The 27487-nt window shown below is 36.1% G+C and overlaps 2 pseudogenes; one reads left to right on the forward strand and one right to left on the reverse strand.

Annotated features, from left to right (window-relative positions):
* Nucleotides 1–5030: 5030 nt before the first annotated feature.
* Nucleotides 5031–6415, reverse strand: LOC105711434 (keratin, type I cytoskeletal 18-like; annotated as a pseudogene).
* A 3233-nt stretch (nucleotides 6416–9648) lies between these two features.
* LOC105711435 (small nuclear ribonucleoprotein Sm D2-like) lies at nucleotides 9649–9991 on the forward strand (annotated as a pseudogene).
* Nucleotides 9992–27487: the final 17496 nt, after the last annotated feature.

Consider the following 27487-nt stretch of genomic DNA (forward strand, 5'->3'; position numbering starts at 1 on the left):
GATCTCATTCTTTATCATGGTGGTGTATTATTCCATGGTGTAAAGGTACCACATTTTCTATATTTAGTCTACCATAAATGAGCATTTAGGTTGATTCCATGTCTTTGCTCTTGTGAATAGTGCTGCAATGAATACATGAGTGCATGTGACCTTATGGTACAACAATTCATATACCTTTGGGTATATACCCAATAATGAGATTTCTGGGTCTATGGGTCATTCTAGGTTCTTTGAGAAATTGCCAAACTGCTTTCCACAATGGCTGAACTAATTTCCATTCCCACCAGCAGTGTATCGGCATTTCCTTTTCTCCACAGCCTCGCCAGTATCTGTTATTTTTTGACTTTTTAAGAATAGCCATTCTGACTGGCTGTGAGGTGCTATCTTGTAGTTTTGATTTCCATTTCTCTAATGATTAGTGATGTTGAGCATTTTCTTCATATATTTGTCGGCCATATATAAAAATGCTACTCATTTTTGAACATTGATTTTGTATCCTGAAACTTTGCTGAAGTTGTTTATCAGATATAGGAGTTTTTGGGAAATGACTATGAGGGGTTTTCTAGTTATAGAATTAAATCATCTGCAAACAGAGATAATTTGACTTTCTCTCTTCCTATTTGGATACCTTTTATTTATTTCTCTTATCTGATATCTCTAGTTAAGACTTTCAATACTATGTCAACTAGGACTGGTGAGAATAGTAAGCATCCTTGTCTTGTCCTGGTTCTCAAGGACAATTCTTCTAGGTTTTGTTCATTCACTATGATGTTGGCTTCAGTTTGTCATAGATGCTTCATTATTTCCAGGCATGTTGCTTCAGTGACTAGGTGTTGAGGGTTTTCAGCATGAAGGTGATGACAGCTGCTGGCTGTCCAAAGCAACTGCTGCCATGGTACCAGCTGTGGTGGGGTGCAGATGGTGGGGTGTGGGTGTGAGCTATGGGTACTTAGGTGTGGATGCTGAGGTGAACCATCCCTGGAACCTGGTGCCCTGGGAGCTGACCCCTGGGAACCACTGCGGTGGGGCCAAGATGGGCTGAAACACCCACTGGTGGGGAAATGGCACCATCAGGCATGGAGGGAACCCAAGGCAGAGTTCGACCCAGGGTGATGCTGTGCTTGTGCATGGAGTGTGGGGGCTATTCCCAAACATGGAGCAGTGGCCTCACTTCAGGGCCCTGGAGTGGGAAGTGGGAGTGGCTCTTCTGCCAGTAGGACCTGACCAGTGATGCAGCCATCATACCCAACCTGCCAAAGGCACCAGGTCCCTGTGCCTAGGTGGGAGGCTCAGCTTGGGGCCACCCTAGAATGGTCCCCAGGATCCACCCCATGTTGGGGTAACAGCTGAATCTGGTTCTCCCAGTGGCTGTGTCGAGGGCCCATGATCAACTCCTGGAGGCACCCTTATGGCATGGTCATGAGCTAAGCAAGGGGGAGCCCCTGGCTGTCACTGAGAGCCAGGGCTGCAGGGGGAACTTCCAGATGTCATTCCTGCCCCAGACCCTGGAAAGGGCAGGGAACCCCATCCCAGGCTGCAAAGAGTCAGTCAGGGAAGCAGGAGCAGCTGCAGAAGGAGCAGAAATGGCAGTGTGTCCCCTGTGCCCCATATCCCCAAGGCAGTGGACTGTGCCACACCCATTATCACATGGCCAGGCAGGACCTGCTCCCAGGTCAAGAGCCTCCACTGTAGCTTCAGCCTTGCTCCCCACCGAATCCAGGGAGCCTGCAAGCACCTAACCAAAAGTCTAGCTGGGAATCACAGGACCAGACCAGGAAGCATGGAATTCATTTGTGTGGAGTTGGCCAGGGCCACCATGCCACCTGCACCTTGCCAGCTGCCACTGTGGCGAGATGATGCAGAGAAGGGGCACAACCTGGGACAGGGATGGTTAAGAGCCCTGCCCTCCCAAGTTGGCAGAGTGGGAGCTCCCAAGGTCTAGCTTCAGCCACCCAGGTTGTGGTTGTGGGCCCAAGCCTCTTGGCCTGGCAAGGTTAAGGCCAAGCCCCCCAGAGATGTTGCAGCTAGTCCTGGTGTGCAGCAGGACTGACACACTGGTCCTCTGCTGCCTCAGCCCCTCCAGACTTTGGGCACCAACAAGTGTGGGAAGGAGGCTGAGATGGGGCTGGGAGCAGTTTGGTCTGTGGGTGCCCCTTGGCCTGAGTGGCCTGAGAACCATGGGCAGTGGCAGAAGGCAGGCAGGCTCTTCAGCAGGGTGGGGCGGGTCTGGGTTAGGCACCACCTTCAGGTTAGGGAGGGCCTAACCCAGTAGTGGGATTGCTGGATCAAAGGTAAATCTATTTTTAGTTTTTTAAGGAATTTCCGTATTGTTTTCCATAATGGTTGTACAAGTTTACATTCTCATCAGCAGTGAAAAAGTGTTCCCTATTTCTAGATGTTTAAAAAATAAGGGAATTGATATGTGAAGTAAAATACTCTGTCCCTTGTGAAAAATTGCTAAAGCTTTCAAATGATTTTGCAGGGTTTCTCTGGTGGAAACAAAAAAAGATCATTGTACTAATCAAAAAATATAAAGAAATAAATAAAGATTGGACAAGATTTAATGACATTGAACCAAGTGACCGTGCCAACTGCTGAATTCCCATTTTTAGAATCCATTAGAAAAAACTTTGAAGATTTGATTATATTAAGTGATGAGAGAGAAAAGGGCTTTGGGGGCAATGCAAAAAAGTTCAAAAATTATTGATTTTTTACACTACTGTTTAAACCTATCTAGAAAAGCAATGGGATTCACAAAAAAAAAAAAATTGACCTCTGAATAAGAAAACATATTTTCTACACAAACACATATATAAACAGCTGCCAAGTGACCTGCGAAAGAGAAAAGGAATGACCTCTGTTAATGAGCATCACACATTCTTCAAAAGTTTATAAAATGCTATGCATAGGAGCCCTATGCCATTCCACATACCAAAAAAACCCTGCTTGATCCAGTGCTGTGAACCTGCTGACGCTTCAAGCAGACAATTGAATAATTAAACTTTCATAGTTCAATTTTAACAACGCTGAATGTCTCCATTATTTGCCAGAGAAAGAGTGACCAGAGGACTTCTTTTTCTCAACTACTCTTCTTCTTATTTCTACTTGGCTACCTTTATTACTTTGGGGTCATAAAAAATGTATTATATCATTTCAAAAAATTATCTTAAAATCAAATCTCAATAAAAATTTATTAAACAATAATCATTAAAATTAATTTAACAAAAATAAAATATCACTAATTGAATTTGTATTTGGTATTGTCTTTATTTTTATGTTTATTGTGTTGTATATTAGTGTTCTGTATTGTTTTTATATAAATATATTTTAACAGTTTAATACGATCATTCATGAATTTGAATCTCTTGAGCTCATATATTAGCCTCCCAAAAACAGATTCTTAATTTCTGCAATCAGTGATTATTCTACTGGTTTTCAAACCTAACCATGGTGTTTGGAGGAGAACTCTTAAAATTGTGTTATAGATTCCATAGAAATTCCATAGTTATTTATTTTCCAAAAGTCTAGACTTTTTACATAATGACTAGTCAATGTCAGTTGTAAGGCTACTTGGTTTATTCTCATTTATTGATTATAATTATAAGCATAAATAAAAATTTTAATCTAAGTTAAAAAAATCAGAGTAGCAACAGACATAAAACACAATGCTATGCTTCTTTGCTATATCATTGCTTACTAATTTTAGTTTTTAGTTATTTTAAATTATATCAAAATATATAATATTTCCTATTCTAGCCATTTCTTAAGTGTTCAATTCAGTGGTATTAATCACATTCACAACATTATACAACCATAATCACCGTTTTCAAAACATTTTCATCAACTCAAATAGAAACTCTGTGACCAGTAGGCACCCTCTTCTTTCGTCTCCCAGGCCCTAGTAATCTCTAATTTACTCTCTGTTTCTATGAAGTTGCCTATTCTAGATATTTCATATGAGTGGAATTACACATTATGTGTTTTTTGGTGTCTGGTTATTTAATCTAACAAAATGATTTCATGTTTCTTTCATGTTGCAGCATGTATCAGAACCTCATTCCTTTTAATGGATGAGTAATATTTCAATATGTTCATTTTATTATGAACATTATTATGTACTATATATTATTATATATACAAACATCATCATATACAAACATACATATATTTATATGTATGGAATATTATTATATATACAAACATACATATATAATATTTAATTGAAATTTTTGAAAAAAATCCTAGATTTGTTCAATGCAAAAGTTTCTTCTGTTGGAGTTAAAGTTAGTGATAAATAATAAAAACATATATTTTTATTGTAATTACTTTTCTCCCCTTTTTAAAATGTATGGAGAAAATTATAAACTAACAAAGTCCAGATAATGAAATATTATTTCTGTATTTTTGCTGTCATTTTAATGTTTCTCTGCCTTTTCAGTATACATTTGCTATTGAAACATAAAACATACTAACTCAGTGAGATTAAATAGGACCAGAAAAGTTACATACCTCCTCCCTATGTTTAAGTTTTCTATAATAAGACAAATATTTGTGGCATGTCATAACTCTTATACCTGACATGACTACAAAATTTTCTACTCAGGATGGATCATAGAAGTTCAAACAGTTCTATCATTCTGTATAGTTCAGTGTATCAACTAAACTGAGATAACTTCTGCACAGAGAATGCACTTCTAGGATTGATAGAGGATTGTGTGAAGTTGCCAGTTGTTTTTACTGTAATAAGTTTAAAACCAAGAATATATTTTATTCCAAAGACAGTTTTGGTGAACTGTTTAAAGCATGGAATATATTTCCCAATGATACAATGTTTGAAAAATTAGTTAGGTTCCCTATCAATCCTGTTAGTTGACTTAGAGCTAAATCTAAAATTCCTGACATTGGGTGACCAAAACTGCTGTTCAATTTTTTTTTTGACCCTTAAACTTTTTATCGGCCTCCTGTTACCCAAAGGGTACCTTGCTTCTGCTGCTTAAGCACCTCAGAACTTTAGAGTCATTGGTCTCAGATGCTAATTGTTGTCCACTATCCTGCAGGTGGTGGTCTTTTGGATAGTTTGCATTGAATTGCTGCTATCCAGGGCATCACAGGGATTGAAGTCCTTTTCATCTTCCAGCAGGCAGCAGTAAGGTGGCCATCTCAGCTGACAGTTTGACTTTGATGTTCAGCAGGGGCTTCTCATACTCCTAGGCCTGGTACCGCCCCTCTGCCAGAGTCCATGCCAGCTCTGACTTCAGGTGCAGCAGAGCCCCATTAAGCTGCTCCATCTGAATGGCATAGTGGGCCTCTATCTCCCTCGGGCTGTTCTCCAAGCTGGCCTTAAGATTTCTCATGGAGTCCAGGTTGATCTTCAAGCACTGGACTGAACCTCTTAGCTCCATGAGCATCAACTCAGCATCTCTGATCTTGTCAGACTGCATGGTGATGACTATAGTCCTCTCCTCAATCTTCTGGGACCAGTGTTGTCCAGCTTCTCTTGGTTCTTCTGAGCCAGCTCGTCACACTGATATGTCAGGATCTTGCTGGAGTCCTGAGATTTAGAGACATCTAAATTTCCATGGTCAACCAGAACTGGCAAAACTCCTTGTGATTCTTCTTCATGAACAGCAGCTCCTCCTTTAGAGCCAAGATCTGTCTTCAGCTGCAGCTGAGTGACATTGGTGTCATCAGTGACCTTGCTGAGCCCATGAATGTGGCTCTCCATAGATGGGCGTGTGGCCAGCTTTGTCTCATACTTGACTCTAAAATCATCAGCAGTAAGATGGGCATTGTCTATCTCTAGAACAATCTGGGCATTGTCCACAGAATTTGCAAAAGTCTGAGTCACCAGGTCCTCTATGGTCTTAACGCAATGTCCCCAGTCTCTGACCTGGGGCCCCTTCTTGTCCAGTTGTTCCCAGATTTTAGTCTCTAGCCTCTGATTCTCAGTCTCCAGGCCACTCACTCTGTCCAGGTAGGAGGTTAAGCAGTTATTCAGGCCTTGCACGGCCTCGTTCTTGCTTTGCATGCCCCATTATTTCTGCCAGATCCTCGGTCATTATTGCAGCCAGAATCCTGGTCCCTCAGCCAACTCAGAAGCTGGTGGAGCTGGAAGAGAAGATTCAGAAGCTAGAGCCCCTGGCGCCTGCATAAAGGATAGCCAGGCTGCTGGTGAGCAACTGGATGAACCCCACGGACAGGCAGTTAGTAGAGAAGGTGGTCAAGTGAGTGATGAATCTCATGTCTCAGAGAAGGAAAGCAAGAGGACAGGATTCAGTTTCCTCTGAGCTGCTGTTAAATTTTGTTTTTCTAAGGATATTCCTATTGGCGATTTCAGAAATAACTTTCTTCCTATTTATTCCATTTGGGACTCCATTATATCTTGCCACCAGAATCCACATCTTATTCTTGGAAGGAAGAGCTTCTATCACCTAGGATTGCTGTGGAAACAGAGTTTTAGTGGCAGATTAGAAGCAGAAATATTGACTAAACTTAGATATTTGCTTAATTTAATTCAACAAAATATGGTTAACATCATTTATATGTATTCTGAGATGCTAAGATATATAGAGAATATAGACAAAAGAGACACAGTTCCAGGCCTCAAGTAGCTTGCAGTTTACAGAGGAGCACAGAATATATTAATATCTCAGGGATAAAAGACCTGGTCTGGAAAGCGTCATATACAGATGTCAAACAAAAACATATAAATGGAGATATGAGTACATCTTTTTGAGGAATCTTGGAACGTTCACAGAGCAGGCAACGGTAGAAATGGACATTGAATGATCTAAGGACTTTTGTAAATCAGAGTTGGTTGTGTGGCCCTTATGGGCAGGAATGCTTAGTAGTCATGTATAGGAGGTTTTGAAGTAAAATGCAGCTTTTTAGTTCCTGATTTTGGAAGATATTAGAGAATTAAAGATGAAAATTATAAAGGAGCAGGACATGGCGGCTCATGCTTATAATCCCAATGCTTTAGAAGGCTGAGGCAGGAGGATTGCTTGAGGCCAGGAATTCAAGATGCACCTGGGTAACATAGTAAGACCCCATTTCTTAAAAAAAAAAAAAATAGCCTGGCATGGTGGTACATACATGTAGTCTCAGCTACTTGGGAAGCTAAGTGAAGAGGATTGCTTGAGGCCAGGAGTTCAAGGTTATAGTGAGCTATAATCATGCCACTATACTAGAGCCTGCATGACAAAAATAAAAAAATAAAAAAGAAAGAAAATTAAAAAGGGAGAACATCCTCTGAATGCATACTCTCTCGCCTATGTTTGTGAATATGATGGGCCTGTACACACAATTTTATTGAGCAATGAAGGCCAGTTTGGGAATAACAAACTTTTTCTTGGCAGTACTTGAACTTGAATTTAATTGAATTCAAAGTTTTAAATGAACACTGAGCTAAATATCTATTTTAACTTTGATATTTTTAATAAAGCATTGTAGAATTTTCTTATTGAGCATTACATAAGTAATTCCTATTTTTTACAGAAAAATTAAAGAATACAAATAAAATAAAAATAATAAATTATTTCAAATCAAAATGTTAGTAAAATATGTCAGTGTAAGAACAGGCATTCAGTGTTTTTTTATTACACGATAGGAATGTCCACATAAAAGTAAGAAAATAAAAAACAATTTATCAATATTGAATCTTTGGGAAAGGGACAACATTTTATATTTTGAACAATGTCTGTCTTATTACAGATGAGACTTCTTTTAAGAAATAGTCTCCAGCTACTGAAAGCAGGCAGCATTTTGAGAAAGTAAATAAAAAGCACAGAATAACACCATGGAAGTCCTAATTTGAAGGGATAAAGGCCAGAGGAGAAGGTAGATAATGAAAGATGGAGACTGTATTAATGTTGAGTAGGCTAACATAACAGACCCCCAACTTACAGTGCCAAAAACAAACAAACAAAAAATGAAACTGTTTTATTTCTTTTTTTTTTTTTTTTTTTTTTTTTTGGCCCTCTGTTGCCTAGCCTGGAGTGCAGTACAATCTTGGGTCACTGCAACCTCTGCCTCCCAGGCTCAAGAGATCTTCCCACCTCAGCCTCCCAAGTATCTGGGACCACAGGCATGTGCCATCACTCACGGCTAATATTTTGTATTTTTGGTAGAGACAGGGGTTTCACCATGTTGCCCGGGCTGGTCTCGATCTCCTAAGCTCAGGTGATCTTCTTACTCAGCCTCCCGAAATGCTGAGATTACAAGAGTGAGCCACCATGTCCGACCTATTTCTTTCTCAGCTAATTGTCCTGGCTGTTCATTCAGGTTGACAGCTGCATTTTCTCTATGCAGACATCTAGGGCAGACTGATGGCTACTTTGCCATCTTAAATATGTGGATTCCAAGGTCACCAGGAGCATAACCATCAGTCAGAAGTAGGGAGTGGAGAGTATAGAAGTTGCCCATGGGAAGTTTATATGAGCTACTCTTGGGAGTTGTATGCATCACTTCTCTTTACAGCACATTCATTAAAACAACCATGTGTCTACACTCGATTTCAAGGGAGGCTGAGAATTCTAGTCTGGCTGTGTTTCCAAGAAGAGGCAACCAGTATCTGTTTATCTGCTTGTGTGTTCTGTTTGGTGGACAGCTGGCTATTCCTGCCACAGAGATGATTCTACTTTAGGTACTATTTTCCGTTTAATTATGGCATACTGAAGAAAATTTCTGGGTGACTTCTTATGTCCACTTTATATTGCATAGCTTTTTTGTAGCAAATACATATTAGTATAAACATATACATATTAGTAGCAAATACATGTTAGTATATATTATTAGTATAATGAAAAGCTTTATTTTTTAAATCAGCAAGATTACTATTACTCCAAATATTATGATCCAGAATACACCCAATATTAATATTCATGCATATATATGCCCTTTTAGATAATCTATTAACTATCGTTTTTCTGTTTATGTAATAATGCTCCATTGAATTTGTCAAATATTTTGGTTGTCAAGAATAAGAATAAGGTGAGCTCTTGTCATAGTAAGTGAAAATAAATTTAAGATATCAGATAGCTCACAGATTCAGTGAGAGATTCTAGAATACTAGGTTCTGTTGTTACCCCAATGGGAACAATGCAGCCAGTAAAACTGCCCAATCACATGATAGAAATATTTCTGTCATCAGCACCTGTTGTTCCACACCAACAATGGTCAGGGAACTGGATACCAAATTGCTACCACAGTTGTTCCAGAAGAACCAAATGCCACTATCTCCATGCTTGCCAGAATACGTGAACTCCCTGCAGGAAGAGAGCATCTCACAGCATTCATTTTGCATCTAAATCTTGCATATGTGCATATGATTTTTAGAAATTAATTACATACTTACATCCCTGATATCCTGCAATAAGGAGCATAAAAGTTTGCATTAGATTTTAAGCCTTTGTGGCACATAGGAAGGCAAATTAGGAGTCACTGAAATAAGAATTGAGTGAACATATTTAAAGTATTTGCCTAATGTGAGCAGTGGCTCTCACCTGTAACCCCTACACTTTGGGAGGTTGAGGCAGTGGATCTCATGAACTCAGGAGTTCAAGACCAGCCTGGGTAACAAGGCAAAACCTGGTCTCTAATTAAGCAACGTACAGGAAACGGGAGTGAACTGAGAGCATAGTGACCATTATGAGCCTCCTAAACAAGCCCAAGAGTGAGATGACCCCAGAGGAGCTGCAGAAGTGAGAGGAGGAGGAATTTAACACGGGTCCACTCTGTGCTCATGCAGTCCATCAAAAACAACACCCAAGTGCTCATCAACTACCTTAACAATAAGAAACTCCTGGGCCACGTAAAAGCCTTCCATAGGCACTGCAACATGGTACTGGAGAACATGAAGGAGATGTGGACTAAGGTACCCAAGAGCAAGAAGTCCAAGCCAGTCAACAAAGACCACTACATCTCCAAGATATTCCTGTGTAGGGACTCGGTCATTGTGGTCTTGTGGAACCTGCTCATTGCCGGCAAGTAGGGGCCACCTATCCATTAACAGAACTCACTCCCCTATCCTAAGAAGACAGCTGCCATTATGGTTTTTTTTTCTAAAAAGAAAAAGAAAAAGAAAAATACAAAAATTATTATCTGGGCATGGTGGTGTGCCCTTGTACTCCCAGCTACTTGGGAGGCTGAGGCAGGAGGATCCATTGAGCCTTGGGAGGTTGAGGCTACAGTGAGCAGTGATCATGCCAATGCACTCCAGCCTGGGCTACGGAATAGAACGCTGTCTCGAAAAACAGAACAGAATAAAATAAAATAATTTTCCAATGAGATTTGTCTCACGTATTTGTTTCTTACTGGTTATTTTTAAAGCGATTGTTGTTATATTTTTAACTAGCCATCTACTGAACAGTATTCTAGTTTCAAGAGTTTTTCAGTTTATTTTTGTATGCTTTTTATATAGAGAATTATATTTACAATAATGATATTTATCTTTTCATTTCTAATATTTATACCCTTTATCATTTCTTTGCCTATGGCATTATTTTACCAAAGTTATACCAAGTAATACATGTTCTTTCAAGGCCTCTCTAAATAAAAGAGATAAATACTTGATGATACTTGTAGGCATAACACTTATTTTAAGTAGATATTTGGTACTAAAAAACATTACTGACTCTAAATGCTTTGCTGACCCTGTCTGCTTAAGGAATTATCTTTATGTTTTGTAAAAGAGAGAATTAATAGTTCTAGGATTCCAGTGTAAAGCTAGTAATTAGACAAACTTACATAAAAAAAAATTTAATTATAATAAAATTAGTTTAAAAATAGATTAATATAGAAAAGAAAAGAAAATCACCAATGGTTTCATTGCTCAAGATGATCTGATAACTATATATTCATCTCTGCACACATTTCCCGAAGTCTCTGCCAACACACACACACACACACACACACACACACACCACACCCTTAAAAACTGAATTATATTATTTTGAATATTTAACTATAAATGAAAAGTATATTATTTTGTAGATCATTTTCATTTTATTGCAAAATTTAAATAATTTATTTACTCAAAAAAAATTTAACTCCAAACATAATATTATAGGATACCTGATTTGCCCCACATCTAATCTACCTCTTAATTCTGTTTCAGATTTCAAAAACTCTTCACTGAGATTTTAAAATTTAGCAGTCTTCAGATTTGAAGCACTTTAAGGGCTAAACTTTCACTTTACTTAGAGTATTTTAAGTATTTTGTTATGGATCAAATAAACAGTATTTTATAAATCAGCATGTGTCTATATTTTATCATATAGACTGATTAGCCAGTAAGAATAATCTCTTATCTATATTTTTAATTTTTCTGGCTTACAAGTAAAATGGCTAAATAAATTCCAAATTCATTCAGTCTATGGTAGAGTAAAGATGTGCAAAGGAAAGATTAATCAACACAAGAACAGATGCAAAAAAGTTTTTATTAGCTTCCCACAGCATACAACTTTTGTAGAACTTTGTGAAAATTTTCCATTGTTGTGGTAAATTTTTGTGATGTAACATCAATTAATGATCCCTTGAGAATATGAATTAATAATAGAAGTCCACTTTTGTTTTAAATATTTTAGATAATCTTGAAGCAATTCTAGACAGGTTGAAGAAACTTCTGAGTCTGAGTAGATGATGCTGGGTATAGGCAGCCAATCTAAAGAAGTTTCAGCAGCAGTAGTAGAAATTTTATGTTCGTGTATGTGAAATATATCAGCAATTGGTGATGTATTTTGAACAAAATTTTTAACTATCCCTCCTCAAGGCCCCATTAAACTTTCTATTTGCATTAGTGTTGTCTTAACATTCAGAGTAGACCAAATCGAATAGAACTCTAAAATTTTAGTTCTGTGTATTGTTTACATTAATATAGTGTTTTAAAAGCAAATGTTTTTTAAAAACAAAAGTAATAATATTAGAAACTTTAAAAATACAGATAAATAAAATAAATGCAAATCATTCTCAGCCTTATTATACAATTGTAGCATTTCAGAGTTTTGTCTTTCATATATACTAACAGAATGAAAACATACTAAATATATTCATTTTAGTATTTTCTTTTCACTTAATTTTTAAATGCCTTTACATGTTATTAAATTTCTTTGAATCCTGCTTTTAACTACAGTGATTTATTTTCTATTTTTTAATGACTCACATGAGCATATTTTTCTCGATATTTTTGTGTTTATAAAGAAAATGTATAGAAAGTTTTTGTGACTATATCTTTGTGTGTTCTCAATTGTTTTCTTACAATAGATTCCTAGAATTTAAGGTTTATTAAAAATGATGTAATGAAATTTTCCATATCTTGTATTTAAAAATTATATTAAAATACAAGCCTGACAAAAACAAGCGATGGGGAAAGGATTCCCTGTTTAATAAATGATGTTGGGAAAACTGGCTAGCCATATGCAGAAACCTGAAACTGGATCCCTTTCCTATATCTTATACAAAAAGTAACTCCAGATAGATTAAAGATTTAAACATAAATCCTAACACCATAAAAACCCTAGAAGAAAACCTAGGCAATATCATTCAGAACATAGGCATAGGCAAGGACTTCACGACTAAAACACCAAAAGCAATGCCAACAAAAGTCAAAATAGACAAATAGAATCTAATTAAGCATAAGAACTTCTGCACAGCAAAATAAACTATCATTAGAGCGAACCAGAAACCAACAGAATGGGAAAAAATTCTCTGACAAAAGTCTAATAACCTGAATTTATAAAGAACTTAAACAAATTTACAAAAAAAAAAAAAAACATTAAAAAGTGGGGGAAGGATATAAACAGACACTTTTCGAAAGAAGACATTTATGCAGTCAACAACATGAAAAAAAGCTCAGCATCACTGGTAATTAGAGAAATATAAATCAAAACCACATTGAGATACCATCTCATGCTAGTTGGAATGGCAATCATTAAACAGGAGACAACAGATGCTGGAGAGGATGTGGAGAAATAGGAACACTTTTACACTTTTTATGGGAGTGTAAGTTAGTTCGACCATTGTGGAAGCAGTGTGGTGATTCCGCAAGGATCTAGAAATAGAAATACCATTTGACCTAGCAATCCCATTATTGTGTATATAACCAAAGGATTGTAAAACATTCATCTATAAAGACACATGTTCACTTATGTTTATTGTGGCACTGTTTACAATAGCAAAGACCTGTAACAAACCCAAATGTCCATCAATGATAGACTGGATAAAGAAAATGTGGCACATATACACCATGGAATACTATGCAGCAATAAAAAAGGGTGACTTCATGTCCTTTGCAGGGACATGGATGAATCTGGAAACCATCATTCTCAGCAAACTGACACAAGAGCAGAAAACCAAACACTGCATGTTCTCACTCATAAGTGCGTGTTGAGCAATGAGAACACATGGACACAAGGAGGGGAACATCACACAGTATGGCCTGTTGGGGGGTAGGAAGGTTAAGGGAGGGATAGCAGCGGGTGGGGGAATTGGAGAGGGCTAACATTAGGAGAAATATCTAATGTAGATGTTGGGGGAATGGATGCAGCAAACCACCATGGCACCTGTGTAACAAACCGGAACGTTCTGCACATGTACTCCAGAACTTAAATTATAATTTAAAAAAAAAAAGAAAAGAAAAATTTGATTAACAGCAAAAAAATATATTTCTTTGATACCATACAATTATATTAAAAGTTAATAACAAGAAGACAAAAAATCCCCTTATGTTTGAAAATTTAAAAAATTAGACACCAAAGTACCTTAATTTAAGCTAAAATAGAAAGCATATAAAACATTTTATATCTTTCCTTTCTAGAAAAAAGGTTGGACATTAAATAAATAAATAGAAGCTAAAACCTCATGGTATGATTTCAATTTCAGGTAGTCATTTTTAAAAAGCAATGACATTTAAAAATGAGTTTGAAAACCTGGAAAAATTAGAGGCTAAATTAAGAAAGATGTATATTGTAATACTAAGTCTAAATTTTTGGAAAACCTTTGACATGGCTGATCTCACTGGACCAGGAAGAATATTTCAGAAATCTAGGCAGGAATCAGATTACGTATTTCAGCTGAATGGGCCCATTCTGTCTTATGAGATGCTTTTAAAATTGTACTGAGGCTATACTCTACTTAGTAAATATATACACTTTTTTTTCATGACTTTGGAATATTACAACATTTTCACTTATACTGATTTTTTATTACAGTGGCTATACCTAAAAACCTTGGAAAAAGAGATCAGACTTTAAAGACTTAATTGTAGTTTTAATTGACAAATAATAATGGTAAAATTCCACTTCTGGATATATGTCCAAAGAAGTTGAAATCAGTACGCCAAAGAGATATCTGTACTGTCACATTCACTGCAGCACTGTTTACAATGCCAAGTATCATCCTCTAATGGCCTGATTTACTTGTGGTTGTATAGATTTGGACAAATATTAATTCAGCTGTAGCAGTATCTTTTAAATTGAATTTTCTTATGTTTTTCCTCTAACGAGGTTGAAAGAAAACCATAAATAAGTGGTAATCATAAAAATGAATAAACATGATTTCTACAGGGTGGGAAAGGTAATCCACTAAAAAATGGCTATTTACTTTATTTATATTGTTCATCCATCAATTTATTTATTTGTTCTTTTATCAATTATTATGGATTATGTATTCACATTACTGAATAGACCCTGGAGGTTCCAATACAAAGACAAAGTACTTCAGAAGAGAGAGAGAGGTTGATTTTTACGACAGTATGATATGTACTACTATATAGGTGGTGTAATTGGGGTGGCAATACTATTTAGTATTTCAGAAAATTAGCTCTCAAATAATAACGCATGGATTCAAAGTCTGCTCCATATCTCATCAGCCAGGTGGACTTGGACAAGTGTGTCTTTGATTTCAGTTTCCTCATCTGTTAAATAAGGATAATATCATTACCCATATTATGGAATTGTTTTGAGGAATAAATGAGGTATTATCTGTCTCTATAATAGCCTGTGACAAATAACTGTATGTTGATATTAACTGTTGTTATTTTGGTGACCTTGTTATTAAGAAATAATTGTGCTAAAAGGTGAAAGAGAGAGGTTGACTAACACAAGATGAGAAGAAAAGGGCATCATGATTAAGCAGAGAAGGGAGGGAAATGCACCCCAAGCTGAAGATGGAGAGAAAATATTGCAGAGCAGTAAGGTGTAGAGACACAGAACAGGTTCAGAGAACAGTGACCTTTTATATTCAATTTGATGTGTAATGATGAGAAATTTGAACTTTATTTTGGAAACTTTTAAGCCTTATAGGAAAAGAAGCGGCATGATTAGATTTGGATATCAGAAAAAATGGTATAGTAAATGACATAGAAAACAAATCTGAGTGTGAGTAGATGATATTAGAGAGACTTATGAGACAGATTTAATTGTCCAAGTGAGAAACAAAGACATAAATTAAAGCTTAAATATTAAAGATTACACCAGGCATATGGTCTACAAATTATTTATGTCACATATGTGATGAAAAGGTGGGATTTAAAGCTGATCCCCAGATTTTCAGCTTGTGCAACTGAGTTGATGACAGTGCTATTAGCCAAGATAGGGAATATAATAAATGCTTATTATAATATTTAATATTATGTAGTGCTTAATTTGTGTCAGACTCAAGCTCTGCTCCAAATACTTTTTTTTTAAGGGAGTCTCAATCTACTCCCCATGCTGGAGTGCAATGGTGCTATCATAGCTCCCTGTAAACTGGAACTCCTGGGCTCAAATGATCCTCCCAAGTCAGACTCCTGAGTAGCTATTCTGTCCACCATCATGTACAGCTAAGTTTTTAAGTTTTTTGTAGAAAGAGCGTTCCCCTATGTTGGCTAGGATGGTCTTGAATTCTTCTTGGCCTCAAAGGATGCTCCCACCTTGGCCTCAAAGTACTGAGATTCCAGATATCCTTAGTGCAATTAACTCATTTAATTCTAACAACAATGTTACAAAATAATATTATTTCCTTTTTACAGAGAAGGAAACTGTAGAACATGGGAAATAAATAATTTTCCAAGGTCGCATAGCTAGTGAGCAGGAGAGTGAAATTACAAATGTGATGGAATAGTTGCAGAGCTTACTTTGAGCTCCATGCCACACAGCTCTGCTGCTGAGAAGATGAACAAATTTGAGGGGGAAGTTGGCCTCTATGAAGACAGATGTCTTAATATGAGGATTTTGGTACTGTTTTGACAATATTCTATACAATTAGCATCAACACAGTGCTATAATAGTTAATTATTTTAGTAACTAATCAACTTGACTGTGTAGTCCTTTTGTATATATAAGTAAATGTAAATCAAATACATATATATATAAATGTATGTATGTAAAACACACACACACACACACACATCCAAACAATGGACTAGTTACCACATCAAAAATTATGTGGGTTTAGTCTAGAATGACTTATTATTCATAGATATATGATTGTTTTTAATGGTCATACATTTTATTTTAAAATGTCCATATTATCTATTATGCTGAGCTTTTCTTTATCTCCTCATGAATAGAGATTCTATTAACATTTCCCAGACATACAGCTAATTAGATATTTATTTACTTGTATGGATCAGGTATGGAAACTAAATATAATCTTATACATCTTACACCTATGTCTCAAGAAATCATAAGCATCCTCTCACACTCTATGTTGGCTTATTACTACACATTTATGTTAATAAGATGAGTGTTATCTATAGTAATAAACTCTTAAATATGCTAAGGAACAATTCTGTCTTTACATTATTTGATTGATACTATCAGGGAACTCATTGACTACACATTTCAAAGTGTAAAATGTTAGTGTGCCATTTTACTTAATAAATGACTGCCTATATTGAAATAAACTTAAGGGCTAGGTAAATTGATAGATCTAATGGGAATTCCACTTTTTCTGGTTATGTAGCTTCTACAAGCTTTAACTCAATGATTATACATTTCTTTTTTTTTATTGCATTTTAGGTTTTGGGGTACATGTGAAAAACATGCAAGATTGTTGCATAGGTGCATACGTGGCAGTGTGATTTGCTGCCTTCCTCCCCTTCACCTATATGTGGCATTTCTCCCCATGCTATCTCTCCCCAACTCCCCACCCCCCGCTGTTCCCCCCACCCCCCCAACAGACCCTAGTGTATAGTGTTCCCCTCCCTGTGTCCATGTGTACCCATTGTTCAACACCCATCTATGGGTGAGAACATGCGGTGTTTGATTTTGTGTTCTTGTGTCAGTTTGCTGAGAATGATGGTTTCCAGGTTCATCCATGTCCCTACAAAGGACACGAAGTCATCGTTTGTGATGGTTGCATAATATTCCATGGTGCATATGTGCCACATTTTCCCTGTCTAGTCTATCATCGATGGGCATTTGGGTTGGTTCCAGGTCTTTGCTATTGTAAACTATGCTGCAATGAACATTTGTGTGCATGTGTCCTTATAGTAGAATGATTTATAATCCTTTGGATACATACCCAGTAATGGGATTGCTGGGTCAAATGGAATTTCTATTTCTAGATCCTTAAGGAATCACCACACTGTCTTCCACAATGGTTGAACTAACTTACACTTCCACTAACAGTGTAAAAGTGTTCCTATTTCTCCACATCCTCTCCAGCATCTGTTGTCTCCAGATTTTTTAATGATCGCCATTCTAACTGTCATGAGATGGTATCTCAATGTAGTTTTGATTTGCATTTCTCTAATGACCAGTGATGATGAGCATTTTTTCATATGCTTGTTGGCCTCATGTATGTCTTCTTTTGTAAAGTATCTGTTCATATCCTTTGCCCATTTTTGAATGGGCTTGTTTGTTTTTTTCTTGTAAATCTGTTTTAGTTTGTTGTAAATTCTGGATATCAGCCCTTTGTCAGATGGGTAGGCTGCAAAAATTTTTTCCTATTCTGTTGGTTGCCGATTCACTCTATTGACTGTTTCTTTTGCCGTGCAGAAGCTGTGGAGTTTGATTAGGTCCCATTTGTCTATTTTGGCTTTTGTTGCCAATGCTTTTGGTGTTTTGGTCATGAAGTCCTTGCCTACGCCTATGTCCTGAATGGTTTTGCCTAGGTTTTCTTCTAGGATTTTTATGGTTTTAGGTCTTATGTTTAAGTCTTTAATCCATCTGGAGTTAATTTTAGTATAAGGTGTCAGGAAGGGGTCCAGTTTCTGCTTTCTGCACATGGCTAGCCAGTTTTCCCAACACCACTTATTAAACAGGGAATCCTTAACCCCATTGCTTGTTTTTATCAGGTTTGTCAAAGATCGGATGGTTATAGATATGTTGTGTTGCCTCTGAGGCCTCTGTTCTGTTCCATTGGTCTATATCTCTGCTTTGGTACCAGTACCATGCTGTTTTGATTACTGTAGCCTTGTAGTAGAGTTTGATGTCCGGTAGTGTGATGCCTCCTACTTTGTTCTTTTTGCTTAGAATTGACTTGGCTATGCGGGCTCTCTTTTGGTTCCATATGAAGTTTAAGGTGGTTTTTTCCAGTTCTGTGAAGAAGGTCATTGGTAGCTTGATGGGGATAGCGTTGAATCTGTAAATTACTTTGGGCAGTATGGCTATTTTCACAATATTGATTCTTCCTAACCATGAACATGGAATGTTTCTCCATCTGTTTATGTCCTCTCTTATTTCATTGAGCAGTGGTTTGTAGTTCTCCTTGAAGAGGTCCTTTACGTTCCTTGTTAGTTGTATTCCTAGGTATTTTATTCTCTTTGTAGCAATTGTGAATGGCAATTCGTTCTTGATTTGGCTCTCTTTAAGTCTGTTATTGGTGTATAGGAATGCTTGTGATTTTTGCACATTAATTTTGCATCCTGAGACTGCTGAAGTTGCTTATTAGTTTCAGGAGATTTTGGGCTGAGTTGATGGGGTCTTCTAGATATACAATCACGTCGTCTGCAAATAGAGACAATTTGACTTCCTCCTTTCCTAATTGAATGCCCTTTATTTCTTTTTCTTGCCTGATTGCTCTGGCTAGAACTTCCAGTACTATATTGAATGGAGTGGTGAGAGAGGGCATCCTTGTCTAGTGCCAGATTTCAAAGGGAATGCTTCCAGTTTTTGCCCATTCAGTATGATATTGGCTGTTGGTTTGTTGTAAATAGCTTTTATTATTTTGAGATACGTTCCGTCGATACCTAGTTTATTGAGGGTTTTTAGCATAAAGGGCTGTTGAATTTTGTCGAAGGCCTTCTCTGCATCAATTGAGATAATCATGTGGTTTTTGTCTTTGGTTCTGTTTATGTGGTGAATTACATTTATAGACTTGCATATATTGAACCAGCCTTGCATCCCCAGGATGAATCCTACATGATCATGGTGGATAAGCTTTTTGATGTGCTGTTGTAATCGGCTTGCCAGTATTTTATTGAAGATTTTTGCATCTATGTTCATCATGGATATCGGCCTGTAATTTTCTTTTCTTGTTGAGTCTCTGCCAGGTTTTGGTATTAGGATGATGTAGGTCTCATAAAATGATTTGGGAAGGATTCCCTCTTTTTGGATTATTTGGAATAGTTTCAGAAGGAATGGTACCAGTTCCTCTTTGTATGTCTGGTAGAATTCGGCTGTGAACCCATCTGGACCTGGGCTTTTTTTGGGTGGTGGGCTCTTAGTTGCTGCCTTGACTTCAGACCTTGTTATTGGTCTATTCAGGGTTTTGACTTCTTCCTGGTTTAGGCTTGGGAGGAGGCAACTGTCCAGGAATTTATCCATTCTTCCAGGTTTTCTAGTTTATGTGCATAGAGTTGTTTGTAATAATCTCTGATGATGGTTTGAATTTCTGTGGAATCTGTGGTGATATCCCCTTTATCATTTTTTATTGCATCTATTTGGCTATTCTCTCTTTTCTTTTTTATTAATCTGGCTAGTGGTTTGTCTATTTTGTTGATCTTTTCAAAAAACCAGCTCCTGGATTTATTGATTTTTTTAAGGGTTTTTCATGCCTCTATCTCCTTCAATTCTGCTTTGATCTTAGTTATTTCTTGTCTTCTGCTAGGTTTTGAATTTTTTTGATCTTGCTCCTCTAGCTCTTTCAATTTTGACGATAGGGTGTCAATTTTAGATCTCTCCTTTCTTCTCATGTGAGCACTTATTGCTATATATTTTCCTCTAGAGACTGCTTTAAATGTGTCCCAGAGATTCTGGTACGTGGTGTCTTCGTTCTTGTTGGTTTTGAAGAACATCTTTATTTCTACCTTCATTTCATTGTTTATCCAGTCAACATTCAAGAGAAAGTTGTTCAGTTTCCATGAAGCTGTGTGGTTCTGGGTTGGTTTCTGAATTCTGAGTTCTAACTTGATTGCACTGTGGTCTGAGAGACTGTTTGTTATGGTTTCCATTCTTTTGGATTTGCTGAGGAGTGATTTACTTCCAATTATGTGGTCAATTTTAGAGTAGGTGTGATGTGGTGCTGGGAAGAATGTATATTCTGTGGATTTGGGCTGGAGAGTTCTGTAAATGTCTATTAGGTTTGCTTGTTCCAGGTCTGAGTTCAAGTCCTGGATATTCTTGTTAATTTTCTGTCTCATTGATCTGTCTAATATTGACAATGGTGTGTTGAAGTCTCCCACTATTATTGTGTGGGACTAAGTCTCTTTGTAAGTCATTAAGAACTTGCCTTATGTATCTGGGTGCTCCTGTATTAGGTGCGTATATATTTAGGATCATTAACTCTTCTTGTTGCATTGATCCTTTTACCATTATGTAATGTCCTTCTTTGTCTCTTTTGATCTTTGTTGCTTTAAAGTCTATTTTATCAGAGATGAGAATTGCAACTCCTGCTTTTTTTTTTTGCTTTCTGTTTGCTTGGTAAATCTTCTTCCATCCCTTTATTTTGAGCCTTTGTGTATCCTTGCATGTGAGATGGGTTTCCTGGATACAGCACACTGATGGGTTTTGGCTTTTTATCCAATTTGCCAGTCTGTGTCTTTTGACTAGGGCATTTAGTCCATTTACATTTACACATGAAATGGTAAAGAGCATCAACACAATGAAGAATCTGCATCAACCAATGGGCAAAACAGCCGGCTAGCATCAAAATGGCAGGATCAAATTCACATATACATTTCTTACTAGGCATGCAGATCTAGGACACCAGCAACATGAATACAGGCCTTGAAATGAATGAATGATTTTCTCAGATGATGTGAGGGGGCAACAAAACATATGAATGTTATTGGCTTCAAATTATAATATTTATAATGTTTATGACTAAATTAATCTTTCAAGTAGGACAGATAAAGAAAATAAGTTGAATTTCTATATACCAAAGAAGACTAGAAATGCATTCATTTATTAATGTTACACTTGAATCTGGAGACTGGCAATCTTGTATGTGCTCAGTTTTCTCTCTTATTCTCTACAGAAGTTATTTTCTATTCTCTCAGATCTCCTATGAAACCAGGTATTTGTTCATCATCAGATGATGATTTTATCTCATAAATTTTAGAGAAAATGAGAGTTATAGATAGGAATTAATCTCACTTTCCTTTTTTCCTCTCAGTACAATTCAAGAAGCGTCTTTCCTCCTAGGGCCTTTCTCTAGGATAGCATTTCCTGTCTTCTCCTCCAGGAACATACTCCATCAATAGTCCTTCTTTCTCTGTCTTCATTGACTCACTTCCTGGTAACCCATTCTCAACATTTCAAGCTTCTTGAATCTCTTTATCAATGTTAGTTTTATGGGACTGCTGTAGCAAAGTATCACAAACTGGGTGGTTAAACTGCAACAAGGTATGGTCTCACAGTTCTGGGTCGCTTCTTTCTAGCTTCTAGTGGTTTCCTGGTAATCTTTGGTGTTCCCTGGCTTGCAGATACTTAATTCCCATCTCTGCTTTTGATGTCCTATGGTGTTCACCCTGTGTCTCTGTTTTCACATGGCCATGTGCTTCTGAAGATACTAGTCATACTGGATGAGAGGTCCACCCTTCTCCAGAGAGACCTCGTGTTAACTAGTAGCATCTGCAATAACACTGTTTCTAAATAAAAAGTCACACTGTGAAGTACCGGGGGTTAGGACTTCAAAAAATATATATAAATATATATATACACAAAAGATATATATAAATATTATATACAAATATATATATAAATTAAATATAGATTTTATATTTATATAAATATATTAAAATATATATAACTATTATATTTATAAATATACATATAAACAAAATATGTATTTTAATATATATTATATATAACTAATATATATATGTAAAACATATTAATTATATATAAATATATAATATATATTATATATTTTTTTAATTCAATGTATTTATATATAATACATATAAATATATTTATATATATTAATATATATAATATTTATATTATACATATTATATATATTTATATATGTATGTCTTTTATATATATAATTTAATATATATATTTTTTGAAGTCCTAATCTCCGGTACTTCACAGTGTGACTTATATAAATATTTATATATTTGATTGGGGACACAATTCAGCCCAGAACACTATTTTTATAAAACAAAACCATAAGTTTTCAAACATTCTTTAACTAGACTTTCTGTTTCCACCACCATTTTTATCTTTTCTTTCCTTTATAATCACACTTTTGAAGGTTTTGCCAACAATTTCTGCCCTTACTTCCTCCCAAATCCATTTTTTAAAATCATGCTTATAAATTGTCTTTCATTGTGTGTGTGTATGTGTAATTTGCCTTGATTATGCAAAGATAACACTCAGCTTGATAGTTCTATTTCTCAGGGGTAATTACTATATTAACATTTTGATTTTATATTTAACAATAAGTTATCATGTATTCAGCATCTAGTTCCAGATATGTTGATAAATATAACTCATTTTATTCTCACTATTTTGAAGATAAAAAATATATGTAAAATTCATTTTATTGGCTTTGTTCACATGAGGTTCTCCATTGGGAAATATATTCTTTCTCGATTACTGATAAAACTTTGTTTCAGGAATCACGTAAGCTTGAGATCCAGACTGAGAAAAGTGTGGTAAGTTTATCAAAATAGTGTCATCCTTTAAGCTTCATGGAGGATAGGCAACTGGTCTTTTTCTAGACTCAATGTGCTTTATTTTGAGTGTAATGTAATTTAATATATATGAGTTTGTGTACGTGTGTGTGTGTGTGTATATATATACACACACACACACACGCACACATACTAATATTTAGTGTATTCAGGCCACCATTATATTCATTTATACAGATCAATCATCCCTAATCTGAAAATCTGAAATGCAGAATGGTCCAATGAGCATTTATTTTTAGCATGAGGTTTAAGTGTCATGTCTACATTCAAAAATTTAAGATTTCAGGACATTTTGGATTTCAGATTTTCAGATTAGAAATTTTTTTCATTATGGAAACCTTACTTCTTTTTCCATTTTAAAAGACAATTTCTCCGGGTATGGAATTTTAGGTTGGTAGGTTTTTCTCATCGACATTAATGATTTCACTTCACTCACTTCTTACATGGTTTCTGAGAAACCAGATGTAATTCTTATCTTTACTTTTCTATAGATAAGAAATTTTTTTTTCCTCTGGATTCTTCTAAGATTTTCTTTTTAATCTTTGATTTTCTGAAATTTACATATAATATGTTTCTGCATAGTTTGTTTATTTTGCACTTATCGTGCTTGTTGTTCTGTCAGCTATCTGGATGTGTCTGTCATTCATTTGTCTGAAATTAATTCTTGGAAATTATCTGTAATTGTCACTTCCTATAATGCTCCTGTTTCTTTTTTCTTTCTTCCCTTCTGATATTCCCATTATATGCATATTACACCTTTGTAGTTGTCCCACAGTTCTTCAATATTTTGTTCTGTTTATTTCAGTTTTTTTCTTTGCTTTTCATCTTTGTCTGTTGTCATATACCCAAGCTCAGGTATTTTTTTCTCAATGTATTAATGGGTCCATCAAAGGCATTTTTATTTCTGTTAGTGTATTTGATCTCTAGCATTTCTTTTTGACTCTTCAATAGAATTTCAATTTCTCTGCCTACCTTATTCATCAGTTCTTGAATGTTATCTAGTCTTTTTATTAAAGCCTTCATATAGCATATGAATCATAGTTGTAAAAATTTCTGGTCTGATAATCTCAACATTCCTGCCATTTTTTAACTCTGATTCTGAGGCTTGTTCTGCCTGTTCAAACTGTGCCTTTGCCTTTTGGCATGCATTGTAATTTTTGTTGAAAGGTGGACGTGATGTACTGGGTAAAAGGAACTATGGTAAATAGCCCTTTAGTAAGGTCATCCCAACCTGTGAGGGGAGACGAACCACTTTATTCCTATGACTAAGTTTCAGTCTTTTGGTTAGTTTGTGCCCCTGTACTATAAGCTTAACCAGTGCCTCCCAGTACTTTTCTCCTGAGGATCTAGTAAAATTTTTTCTCTTCAGGGCCAACCTTGTTAGAAAGAACAAAGTGCTCAGGTGCATTTCAAAATGGTCACTTTCCACTTCCCCCTGCCAGAATCAGAAGGGAATTTTTCTTTGATATTCACTGTGGAGATCTGGTAGAACTCCTCATGGTTAAATTTACAAAAGTGTGGACGCTCCCTTTTGACTAGATCCTCCTGGAATTTTTAACATTTGAATCTGTCCACACTGAGTATCCAACAATTTGTCGATTACTGTTCTGGTTTTCCTACTGCACACTGGTCCCTTAGGAAGTTTCTGCTCATGACTTTTTGCTCGGGTAACTTGTGATTCTCTGCATCACCCTGTCTGTGTCTCTAATTTTAAGGCAGTGAGGTTTCCCCTGTGCTCTCATTTTTCTCTGATGGATCTAAGAGGAGTTGTTGATGTTTTAGCTTTTTATTTGCGAGGGTCAAGTGATGACTTCTAAACTTCTTACATGCTGAACCAGAGCATATAGAATTTTTCTAGTATTGATTTCCATAGTTAATATTTATTTATATTTACCCAAATTTTAACATTTACATCGCTTGGTCTGCTTTCCTGTATATTTACATTTTTATCTGAAATAATTTTTCTTGTTCTTGAATTACTTAGTTTATCTTTTAGTGTAGGACTCTAGCAATGCATTTGCCAATTTTGTGTGTCACAAAACATTGTTATTTCTTTCCAGTTTAGAAGGACATTTTAGCTAAATATAGAATAAATGTTTACCAATGTTTTCTTTCAGTGCTACAATAATCTCTTCATTAAAGCTTGTTTCTTTGAGAAATCTTTCTCAGACTTATTGATTCTACTTTAAATATAGTCCAGTCATACATCATTTAATGACAGTAATAATTTCTAAAAAATGTGTCTTTGGTGATTTTGTTGTTGTGTTAACATCATAGAGTGTACTTACATAAATCTAGATGGGATGCCCTCCCCCTTACTCAGAATATATGGTATAGTCTATTGCTCCTAGACTATGAACCTCTACAATGTGTTACTATACTGAATACTGTAGTCAACTATAACACAATGGCAAGTATTGGTGTATTTAAACATATCTAAACATAGCAAAGGTACAGTGAAACTACAGTATAAAATATATTTTAAAGGATACCCATGCATAGGGTACTTATGTGAATAGAGTTTATAGGACCGGAAGTTGCTCTGAGTGAGTCAGTGAGTAAGTGGGATGTGGATGTGAAATCCTAAGGATATTACTGTATACTAGGGTAAACTTTTTGAGCACCCTTATAATTGAGTTACATTAAATTTACAAGAAAGTTTTTCTTTCTTCAATAGTAAATTTACCTTAGCTTACTATAACTTTTTTACTTTACAAGCTAGCAAGCTAGATTTTGTTTTTGTTTTTATTTTTATTTATTTTTTGTATTTTGGGCTCTGGGGTACATGTGCACATCCTGCATCCTGCATCCTGCAGGATTGTTGCATAGGTACATACATGCCATGGTGGTTTGCTGTCTCCATCTCCCCACAACCCCCTCAACCCATTGCCTACATCAGGCATTTCTCCCCGTGTTATCCCTTCCCATCCTCCCCGCACCCCCACCCCCACTGTCCCTCCCCTCCCTTCCTCCTCCCCACCTAGCCCAGTGAGTGTTGTTTTCTTCTCTGTGCCCAAGTGTTCTCATTGTTCATCACCCGCCTATAAGTGAAAACATGCGGTGTTTGGTTTTCTGTTTTTGTGTCAGCTTGCTGAGAATGATGGTTTCTAGATTCATCCATGTCTCTACAAAGGACATGAACTTGTCATTTTTTATGGCTGCCTAGTATTTCATGGTGTATATGTGCCACTTTTTCTTTGTCCAGTCTATCATTGATGGTCATTTGGGTTGGTTCCAGGTCTTTGCTATCATAAACAGTGCTGCAGAGAACATATGTGTGCATGTGTCTTTATGATAGAACGATTTATAATTCTTTGGGTATAGTTTTAAGTTTTTGACTCATCTGTAATAACAGTTTAAAACACAAACATATTGTACAACTGTACAAAAATATGTCCATTCTTTATATTCTTATTCTATAAGCTTTTTCCATTTTTAGATTTCCTTTTTTACCTTTTAAACTTTTTGCTAAGAATGAAGACACAGGCTGGTGGCGGTAGCATATGTCTGTAATCCCAGCACTTTGAGAGGCCAAGGTGGGGAGATTACGAGGTCAGGAGTTTGAGACCAGCCTGATCAACTTGGTGAAACACCATCTCTATTAAAAATACAAAAATTAGCTGGGAATGGTGGTGCACACCTGTAATCCCAGCTACTCAGGAGGTTGAGGTAGGAGAAGCACTTGAACCCAGCGGGCAGAGATTGCAGTGAGCCAAGATTGAGCCACTGCACTCCAGCCTGGGTGACAGAGAGAGACTCTGTCTCAAAAAAACCCCAAAACCAACCAATCAAACAAACAAAAAGACACAAACATACACATTAGCCTAAACCTATACAGGGTCAAGATTATTAACATCACTGTCTTCCATTTCCACAACTTGTCCCACTGGTAGATCTTTAGGGGCAAAAACATGCATAGAGCTGTCATAGGAGATGACAATATCTTTTTTGAAATATTTCCTAAAGGACCTTCCTGAGGCTATTTTAGAGTTAACTTTTTTTGTAATAAGTACAAGACATACTGTACTTTTTTTTAAATAAGAAGACATATTCTAAAATGACAATAAAAAGTATAATGCAGTAAATACATAAACCTGAAACATAACCATTTATTAATAGTATCATTATCAAGTATTATGTGTTATATTTTTATAACACTGGCAGTGCAGTAGATTTGTTCACACAATCATAACCACAAATGTGAGTAAATTAATTGTATTACGATGTTAAGATGGCTATGATGTCACCAGGCAAGAAGAATGTTTCAGCTCCATTTTAATCTTAAGGAACTGTTATTGACCAAAATATTATTACTGTATATTTTCTTTTTCTCTGAATGTTACTAAGATTTTCTTTTTGTTTTAATTTTCAGTAATTTGATTATGGTGTGAAAATTTTGATTTTGTTTGAATTTATTTTGTT

This window comes from Aotus nancymaae, unplaced genomic scaffold, assembly GCF_030222135.1.
Source record: "Aotus nancymaae isolate 86718 unplaced genomic scaffold, 86718_ANA_hifiasm-v0.15.2.pri h1tg000040l, whole genome shotgun sequence".
Classification (NCBI taxonomy): domain Eukaryota; kingdom Metazoa; phylum Chordata; class Mammalia; order Primates; family Aotidae; genus Aotus; species Aotus nancymaae.